This window comes from Phaseolus vulgaris, chromosome 1 (assembly GCF_051622355.1).
Source record: "Phaseolus vulgaris cultivar YP4 chromosome 1, ASM5162235v1, whole genome shotgun sequence".
NCBI classification, from domain to species: Eukaryota; Viridiplantae; Streptophyta; class Magnoliopsida; order Fabales; family Fabaceae; genus Phaseolus; species Phaseolus vulgaris.
The window spans coordinates 13,507,003-13,517,500 of NC_143498.1; positions in this window are offsets into that span (position 1 = coordinate 13,507,003).

Consider the following 10,498-nt stretch of genomic DNA (forward strand, 5'->3'; position numbering starts at 1 on the left):
ACCTAGCAATCATAGCTTCCTCACTTTCCTCTAATTCAATTTTAAGCACAAGCGTTTCTAGCTCTTTATAATATTCATCCACATTTAGCGTGCCTTGTTGAAACCGTTGGAGTCTCAACATGAGGTCTTTCCTAAAATGTGGGGGCACAAATCTAGCGCGCATTTGATCCTTTAAAGAGTTCCAAGAGTCCACGGGAGGACCCTTGTGATAGATAATGTCCTTTACAATTCCATGCCACCATTTCATGGCATAATCACTAAACTCTAGGGTGGCTAGCTTAAGCTTATGCTCATCTTGGATCTCAAATATTTGTTCACACTTAGTGATGGCATTTTCATGTGTTCTTCTTGAATCAAAGTAGAAAATAAGGTGCGGAAGCAATGGGTGAGATGATCAAGACCCTCCTAGGAGTTGTGTTGGCCTTGTAGGTGCATGATGAGTATGGTGTTTGAGTGGTTCGGCCAGCTCAAGGGAGAAGGTGAAAGGATTGAAGTTTAGAGCCTAGATTTCTAGGAGAAGTAAAGCTTGTGCATAAAAATGGCAGCATAACCTTACTCAATTAAACTTGAAAAATACAATGAGATAGCCTTCCTATTTATAGGCTATCTTGGACGTAAATGTTAAGCTGAATTCTAAGGAAAAGAAAACCAAAATTAAATCTAAATTCTAAGCCATGTGCCATGTGCAATGACCGGCCACACAACCCTAGATTCTAGAATGTTTCCATCCAAAAGTGCTTTCTACACTATCCTATCTACTAAGTACCCCTAATGGGCCTTTATGCAAACATATACAAAGGTCTTCTCTTCCCAAAACCGTAGCTTTGACCCATGTGTATGTGAAGCTAGACGGTCTAGAAGGAATCCTCATCATGGCCTAGACGCTCCTTTTTGAGCCTAGACGCTCCTCATCATAGGCTAGACCGTCTAGTCTTGGAGGCTTGGCTTTCATCGTGTGGTGAGCTTGGGCCCTCCTCCATCATCCCCTCCCTCTTGAAAAGGATTTGTCCTCAAATCCAAAGCTTTTTCTTCAACTAGGGGGATGGTTGTGGCTGGATGGTGTCCATCATCTCCTCCTTCGGGAAAAGATCTATCCTCAGATCTACAGACTTGATCTCGGATAGCAACCTTTTGCTTCGCCAAAGCTTGTCCTCCTGGATCAAACGTCCACCTATAGAAATAATCAAATAAGGCATAGGTGTTAGTTTGCAAATTAATTTTACTAGGTTGCCATTTTTGCTTTTCTTTTGGTTTTGGCAACCTTGGACAAAGTTTCTCTTTTAATGGTTGTGTGTGGTCTCTAATCATCTTATGTATTTTAAAAGGTTCATTTGTGGTTACTTTCTCTTTAGGCATATATCCTATAGAAGATGGTAACAACTTAAAAGGAGAAAGATGATTGAACCCACACATAACTTTAAAAGTAGAAATATAAGTAGTTTTGTGAACTACTTTATGGTATGTTTGCTCACCTCTAGAGTTGTGTGTGCACTTCATGATTATTCTAGGCATAGTAGAAAGAGCTAGATTTTCAAATATATTTTGACCATGCGTTTGAGGATAATAAGAATTTAAAGTGTGCAATTAAGTGTGAACTACTTAAATACCAAGCCTTTTCCTTGCCAAAAACTATCCTCCAATATCTTCACACAAGACTTTCTCTTAGTGAAACACTTAGAACACAAATAAGTTGAGAAATCAATTTTTTTTTTCAATGCAAGAAAACAATGCAAGCTACTAATCAACAAAGCTAGTCGGTTTAACACAAACTTAACAAAATAACCATGCAAAGCGTCACTTAACTAAGCAAAAGAAAAGGCAATTACAAACAAGTAACAATTACTAATCAAGAATGCTATACTATTCGGCCCTAGGTGAGGCTTCTTGGACACTTTGAGCCCTTGAAGACACACTCACCGTCTAAACGTAATTAACAAGGTAATTAACAATAAACCAAGTTGCAAAGGAAATAAGAGAACTCCCTTTGTTGATCCTCTTTTGGTTAGTGCACTTCCTTGTTGTCTTTGCTTGTTGATCTTCCAAGTGTTTGTAGTGTTTTCTCAAGAATGCTTGTTTCGGCTTTGGCCTTGTCTTCTCCTTAGAATGATGGCCTTTAATCCTCCAATTTCCAGCACCTAGCAAAGGGCTAAACCTTAACCAAATCAAGTTCCCATTCACATAAGCACCAAAGAAGAATTAAATTCCAGCACCCAATTTAGAGGTCAAAGAACAAAAGCAAGAAACAAATTTAATTGAAAGAAAACAGTACCACCAAAAGGATTTATAATATGACAACTTAGAAAGAGATTCAAGAAATTAAAGCAAACAATTAAAGGTACTCAATAAAAGTTGGCACACAAAAGGAATACCTAAAGAAAAGCACTAGATTAGATGACCAAATAAAAAAAACAGCACCACTGGAAAATGTTGTGGGCCAGAAAACGTGTTTGTTCCCCGATTTATGCTGATCTGTATTTTTGGAATTTGGCTCTGAAATTTGTTATGCAAGATATTCAGGATCTTATCTAAAATCTGGCTTTGGATTCACTCAAAACGGATGCACCATTTTTTTTTAATAAATTTTGCAAAATTGGTGTTCGGTTAGGCCAGCTGGAGCGCTTCAGATTTGCACTCTGATCTTAAAAGATTTATCATTTTTTTTTCTGTTGCTTCTTTTGACCTAATTCTTTTTTTGTCCTTTCTATAACACTTTAAACTTGCATTTTCCAGAGAATCAAAATTTTCCTATGGGTGGAAATATTTTTCTGGGTTAAAACAGCCAAAACAGAGAAGGTGAAAACAGGGGAATCTGAAAACTGGAAACAAAAACAGCAAGATACCAAAGTTTAGACACAATGGAAATTTGTGAAATAGAATTGTGTAGGATCTAAACACAATATGAACTCAAACTAAAAATTAAAAGGCACCAAAGGAGCAAAGAACAACAGATTCAAGCAAATAAAGAGACCCAAAATCAAGAAACAATTAAGCCAAATAAAAGGACTACTATGAATTGTTGACAATATGGATGAACATGACTTGACAAAACATGTATAGATTCAGAAAATTAAAGACTCAAAGCATAATATGAACCAAATAAGGAAAGCAATAAAGACTCAAAAGCCTAAAACAAAATAGCAACACAAAGGTGTATGGAATCCTATCACAAATTGCACAAGAACTTGTTCAAGATCAAATGAACAAGAGTGCTTCGGTTGGATCTTCCACAAAGCACACCAAGAACAAATTAAAATGTAAAAAACAGCAAGACAAGTAAGGAAAGTAAATGACAATATGAAATAAAGAAGAACTAAAATTTAAAAGACAAGGAGCTACTCATCTTGAAGAACCAAAGCTCATGATACCAAATGATGGCATTTTCATGTGTTCTTCTTGAATCAAAGTAGAAAATAAGGTGCGGAAGCAATGGGTGAGATGATCAAGACCCTCCTAGGAGTTGTGTTGGCCTTGTAGGTGCATGATGAGTATGGTGTTTGAGTGGTTCGGCCAGCTCAAGGGAGAAGGTGAAAGGATTGAAGTTTAGAGCCTAGATTTCTAGGAGAAGTAAAGCTTGTGCATAAAAATGGCAGCATAACCTTACTCAATTAAACTTGAAAAATACAATGAGATAGCCTTCCTATTTATAGGCTATCTTGGACGTAAATGTTAAGCTGAATTCTAAGGAAAAGAAAACCAAAATTAAATCTAAATTCTAAGTCATGTGCCATGTGCAATGACCGGCCACACAACCCTAGATTCTAGAATGTTTCCATCCAAAAGTGCTTTCTACACTATCCTATCTACTAAGTACCCCTAATGGGCCTTTATGCAAACATATACAAAGGTCTTCTCTTCCCAAAACCGTAGCTTTGACCCATGTGTATGTGAAGCTAGACGGTCTAGAAGGAATCCTCATCATGGCCTAGACGCTCCTTTTTGAGTCTAGACGCTCCTCATCATAGGCTAGACCGTCTAGTCTTGGAGGCTTGGCTTTCATCGTGTGGTGAGCTTGGGCCCTCCTCCATCACTTAGCCTCCCAATCTAAATATACATTAGGATCACTTGAGCCATTGAAACAAGGAAGCTTGACCGAAGGTAGCCTAGCCTTTGCATCTTGGTAGTAGCCATTGCCATAGTGAGGTCTCTCCCCTTGGTTGTGATGTCTATGTCCAAGGAATTGGGGTGGAGTTCTCCTTCTCCTATGGTCATCTTCACGGCCAACATCATTTGAAGAAGCTCTTGAAGATGGTCTATGAGAATGATGTCCATCATGGATAGAAGGAGATGGTCTAGCTTGTTGGACCTCCATCTTTTGCATTTTCTCCTCCAACAGTCTAATGGTTCTTTGAGCTTCATGTAATTCACCAAGGATTGAAGCTTTGGAAGGAGAATTCTGCTTGTAGGATGCATCACTTGAAAATCCAGCCATTTGTAATTAAAAAACAGCAAACACACAAAAACAGCAAACAAGTTAAAAATTAGCAAAAACAGTGAGCTTTGGCAATGAAACTGCCGAAGTGAAATGACGCTGAAAAAAAAGATCACTCTCAAAGAAACAATGTTCTTGCACCAATCTGATCTTGAGGCCTTGGAATCCTCAAATGAAATATGTCAAAGCAAGCACACCAATCTTAAGAGCAAACCACCACAAAACCAAAGAAACAATAAAGACAAACAAGAAAAGGTATAAGCAAGGAAAGGTAATTGCAAAAGGAATACTATATGTAAGACAAACTCAAAGAGTAAGAATGAAAGACAATCAAGAAAATAAAGAACTCAATGAGAAAAGTAGGCACACAAAAGAATACTTAAGGAAAAGCTCTAGAGTAGATGAAGAAAACAAAAAAATTTAGCTACTGGAAATTTTTTTTTTAAAAATGCAAACTGTGCTTGATATTCACTGATTTAACTGGAACGTTGTAGAGCGAACTGGATTATGAAATTTATACCACAGAAACTTCAAGATGTAAACTCAAAAATGGCACTGGAATCAATTAAAAACAGTAAGCCAATTGAGAGAAATAAATTTTTTAAAATCGCTGCCAGATTACCGTATTTTTTTCGGCAGGAATGTACACTTTTTTTATTTTATTTATCATTTTTTGTATACTTCATATTTTTGAATGATTCTTTTTTCTATTCTTTTCTAACACTTTGAATATCTCAAATCCAGAATTTCAGAATTTTACAGTACGTAAATCAATTGCAATAAGGAAAAACAGTAAGCACTTTTTTCAGAAACAGAGGAATCCTAATAGGAATAAAAAAAACAGGATGATGAACTAGCAAAGACATAATAGAAAATGATGTATTGGAACTTGTATAGGTCTAGAATACAAGTATGAACTCAAATCTAAAAAGAAAATGCACAAAGGATCAACATCAATTCAGAAAAAATTATATGACACCAAAGCAAGAAACAATCAAAACAATAAAAGTACTACTAGAAGTAATGACATATATGGAATAACATGACTAAGACAAAACTTGACATGATTACAAAATTAAAAGACACAACACAAATTTTAACAACAAGTGAAAGGAAGCTTAAGGTAAACTCTAGGAAGGATAATGCCATTCCAAAAGAGCAACCATACTCATAAGAATTATGAGTGCCATAAACCTTTTCACAAGCACTTGGAGCAAAAGAAAAAAACAGCAAGAATACTCAAATAAAATTCTAAAACAGAAACTTAAAAACAAAAACAGAACATAGTGCTGGAAAATAGAAAAACCGAAACTAAACAACTCAAGAACACAAGGCAACATGTTTCCCTCTAAGCACCTTTCTAAACAATATTTATTTAAAACTTGGCCTTGCCCTTCATGGGATGGTCTTTGGGCTTTTGTGGGCTTTGGCCTTCTTGGGCTTGGGCTTGGGCTTGGGCTTTATCTTTTGCAAAGATTAACAAGAAAAACTTTAAATGTGAAGGCGAATGATCTTGTTCTTCATTATAAAAAGCCACCTTTAGTTGATTCTCATCACATGGGGTGCATCCTGATCTGGTTATACCCTGAAAAAGCATCCAAGAAGCTGAGTAGCTTTCCCCCTGATGCGCTATCAACTAGGGCATCTATACTGGGTAAAGGGTAAGAATCCTTGGGGCACACCTTGTTGAGGTCAGTGAAGTCCACGCACATCCTCCACTTGCCGCTTGCCTTCTGAACCAGTACCACGTTCGCTAGCCACTCGGGGTACTGGATCTCTCTGATATGCCCTGCAGCAAGGAGCTTCTGCGCTTCGTCGTGGATCACCTTTCTCTTTTCCTCGTTGAATTTCCTTCGCCTTTGTCGCACAGGTCGAACCTTCAGATCCATCGACAGACGATGGCAAAGGAAATCGGGGTCGATTCCTGGCATGTCGGACGCTGACCATGCAAAGGCACCCATGTGCTTTTCGATCACACCAGCGATCAGCTTTCACTCTTCGTCAACGAGGGATTCCCCCAATTTGAACTTTTTCCCCCCGATGTCCACTTCGACCCATCCTTCAGCTGGGTGGGGCCTTCTCTCACTGGCGATGACCGCCCTCGCGAGGAGCGATCGCGCCTTCCTCTTTTTCTTCAACTTGGGCTACCTGGGAGCCCCCCGCCGTGGCGTTCTCCATCCTCTGAGCGCCCTGTGTCTCCCTAACCACCGATAGCTCTTCGCGCACACCTGGTGGTGGTGTTGTGGTGATGTGGCATACACTTCTCTTCTGCTTCAGGCTGTTCTCATAACAGCGTCTTGCCGCAGCCTGATCCGACTTGATGGTTATTACGGTCCCCTCCATCGACGGCAGCTTCAACTTCATGTGCCTCGTTGATGGTATTGCGCCCAACCTATTGAGTGTTGGCCTCCCCAACAAGACGTTGTACGCAGAAGGGGCGTTCACCACCAAGTACTTTATCCTTTCGGTGCGGGCTGTCGTCCCATCAGTGAACGTTGTCCTCAGCTCAATGTATCCCCACACTTCTACCTGATCTCCTGCAAAGCCGTAAAGACACCCGGTATACGGCCTCAGTTGATCAGGGGACAACTGCAACTTGTTAAACGTCGGCCAGAACATGACGTCTGCCGAGCTTCCTTGATCTACGAGCACTCGGTGCACTCATCTTCCAGCCGTGATGAGGGAGATGACCACAGGGTCGTTGTCGTGCGGGACAACGTCCCGTAGATCAGCTTTCCTGAAGACAATATCTACTTCAGGGTAATGGCTCTCATTTACCGCGTCTACCGCCATAACCGACCGGGCGTACCTCCTTCTCTGTGACGCTGTGCATCCCCCACCAGAGAAGCCTCCCGCGATTGTTTGCACTTCCCCGTGCACAGGGACTTCATGCTGCTGTTCTCCAGCCTGAGATCCCGACGCGCGATCACCCTGCGGCTCACGCAGGTAATCTGCTAGGAACCCAGACTTCAACAACTCTGCTAGTTGGTGTCCCAACGCCAAACAGGAGTGAAGTGTGTGGCCAAAGGCCTGGTGAAACTCACACCACTCATTCTTCTTTCTACCAAGTACCTTATCAGTCTTCTCCGGTACGCGTAGTCTTGCTGCTACAGCAGGAAGGGCGATGAGATCCGCCAATCCCACCATGAAATTGTACCTTGGGGGTGCGTTATTCTCCCTTGCACGCCCCCTGCTCTGATCTTTGCCTGGTGCATAGGGACGAGGTTTTTCCCGCACCTTTTTCCCCTCCTTGGCCTCATGCACCCTTGCTTGTTGCGGTTTCCCTTGCCCTCCACGCGGTCTTGGTGGTGCAGCACTTCCTCTTTTCTCAGAAACCTCTATTTCTACCACTATGTGCGGCACCGCGCGTCGTCGGATCTCTGCAAAGGTGCTGGGATGGCTCCTGATGAGAGACTCGCTGAAGGGGCCAGGTAGCACTCCCTTCTTAAACGCGTGCACCAGCATATCTTCATCTTTGCTGGGCAGTCTAACCACTTGTGCTCCAAAGCGGTTGAGGTAGTCCTTCAGCGACTCGCCTTGGTACTGACGCACGTCGAACAAATCGTATGACACCACTGCAGGTGCTTTGTTGACGATGTATTGCTCAGTGAAGAGCTTCGAAAACTGAGAGAAAGACGTGATATGCCCTTCTGGTAAGCTCACGAACCACTCCATGGCGATTCCGCTTAGCGTGCTCATGAACACTTTGCAGTACACAGCGTTTGAGCCCCCAGACAACATCATCTGGGTGTGGAACGCCGTCAGATGCGCCTCCGGGTCTTCTACCCTGTGAATGACGCCTTCACCCCCACTAGGTTGGGAGGCACCATGGTTCCCATGATTTCAGGGGAGAATGGCATGGGGAACGCTCTTGGAGGTGACGGCTGCCTAGACATCCTTTCGTCAACCACGTGTTCCCTTCGCGCCTGCAACGTCCTTCTCAACTCTTCATTGACGCGATTCAGCTCGTCGTTCCTGCTTTGCGACGCGGCCAACTCCGTCTGCATCCTTTCTTGTTCAGCTTTTGACGCTGCGGCGTTATCCTGCAGCGTGCGCACCATCTCCAGGACCTGCGCCATTGTCACAGCTCCTTCGTCAGCGGATGGCGCAGGTGATGGTTGTCTGTTTCTTGGCATCTTTCCCTATCAAAGAAGTTGGTAAAACTTTGGTAAGCTTCAAAACTGTGGTGTATATGGGACCACGGTTCACTCGAGCCCCACGGTGGGCGCCAAATGATCCTGCCGGCAACTCGAACGTGGAGGAATCGCTTTGTAGCACTCTCTGTCCCGTCTACGCGACTGCGTTCTCTGCAAAATCACCCTCAGAACCTTCTCTTGAATCTCCAAACATGACCTGCAAAACACACAGACGGCGCCTCTAGCGGCCGTTTGCACTCCGACGATCAAGTTAGACCACAGAACCACCAAATGAGAAAAATAGTAGTGTGTGTGAAAAACTCTTGCTCTCTATCTTTCGTATCCCTCCCCAATCTCTCCCTGATTCTCTTTTATGTCCCTCTCTTTGCTTCTGGGCCTAACAGAATTCTGTTATGCTTTTCTGGCATGTGTCAGAACCCTGTTACGCTTTTCAGAGACAATGTACCTCCAGAATCAGTAGAGCGTGGGTGTCTGTGCGTGTCCGCGCGTCTCTGCGCTTGGCTGCGCTTGTCTGTACCTTTAGCGGTACGGAGTGCACCTTTATCTGGACCGCACCCCTCTCAGATGATGACACGTGGAGGCATGTGACTCACATCTAACCACACACGTGTCACTTACTGGAAGGGCTCTAACGCTTCTCTTTGTGTGCTAAGTTATTCCCTTGCGGAGTAACTTAGCATATTTCTTTCATCTGGGTAAATCGCATACTCTCAGGAGAACGCCAGGTGTGGCCGGTCTAGGCACACTCACCAAGCGTTGCTCTCTGCGTGGACAGCTTACCCTTCACACACGTAATGGGTTGAGGGAGTCACCAATCACTGATCGGTTTACTAGCTCCCTCAGGCCACTCTCGTGCGCGATTCCCTGAAATGTGCTCATGCGAGGTCCATGTGTAACGCTCTCGCTGGGAACCTCAGTCCCAGTTTAACTGCGTGTGACACGAGACCCCGATGACAATGCACCCGATGACTAATCAGTGCTCTATTTGCTTCTCACGTTCTGCCCCCAGGCGTGAGTCTGGGAACTGGTCTGTGATGGCCACTTGGCTACTGACCACCGATCACCGTTCTGCGCGATCTGTCCCCTGACCTCTCTGCCGCCTGATCTGTCGGTGGTCACTTGATTACTGACCCCCGATCACCGCTCTTGGCGATCGCCTCCCTGATCTCTCTGTCACCTGGTCCACGTGTCATCCTGCGAGTGGTCTACGTGGTTCTCTGTTGCTGACGTCATCGACTACCGATGACCGATCGGATCATTATGCTACCAACATTGTGCCATACATTGCTTTTCCCTAGTTTCTAGGATCTAATCTTCATTTTCATCACCTGCCATAGGGCTGGCCGAACCTCCCTCTTTCTATACACATCATGAACCTTCAAGATCACCACAGCTCCTAGGAGGATCTTGCACATCTCAATCCATAGCTTCTACACCCTTTGATCATGATTTCGAGAAGAGCTCCATGAATTTGCCATCACTACTGGTACTAGAACTTATGGCCCTGAGGCCACCTTTCTCTTTTCTTTGTTACCATTTTGAACTACCGAGACCCGAAGCTTCCTTGTGATGTCTTAGCTTGGTGCTTTGTCTTGGCGACGCCTTAACCCGAAGACGCCTTTACTTAGCGATGCTTTAACCTGGCGACGCCTTAGTAAGGCGACGCCCCCTATTGGCGACGCATTAACCCGGCGATGCCTCAGGCGGTCAATCTGTTGACTTTCTTCCTTGGGTCCCACGAGGGGCCCTTCCACACGTTGACTTTGACCTTTGGTCAACGCCCGGGGACGAGACAACACACTTGGTTTAGGAAAACTGGTTGGACTCAATCCTCACAAATGCCTCCAAATTGATGTAGGAATAGTTTGGGAGCAAAACGAATTGATCTTGACATCGTTGGTGCATAGCCAAG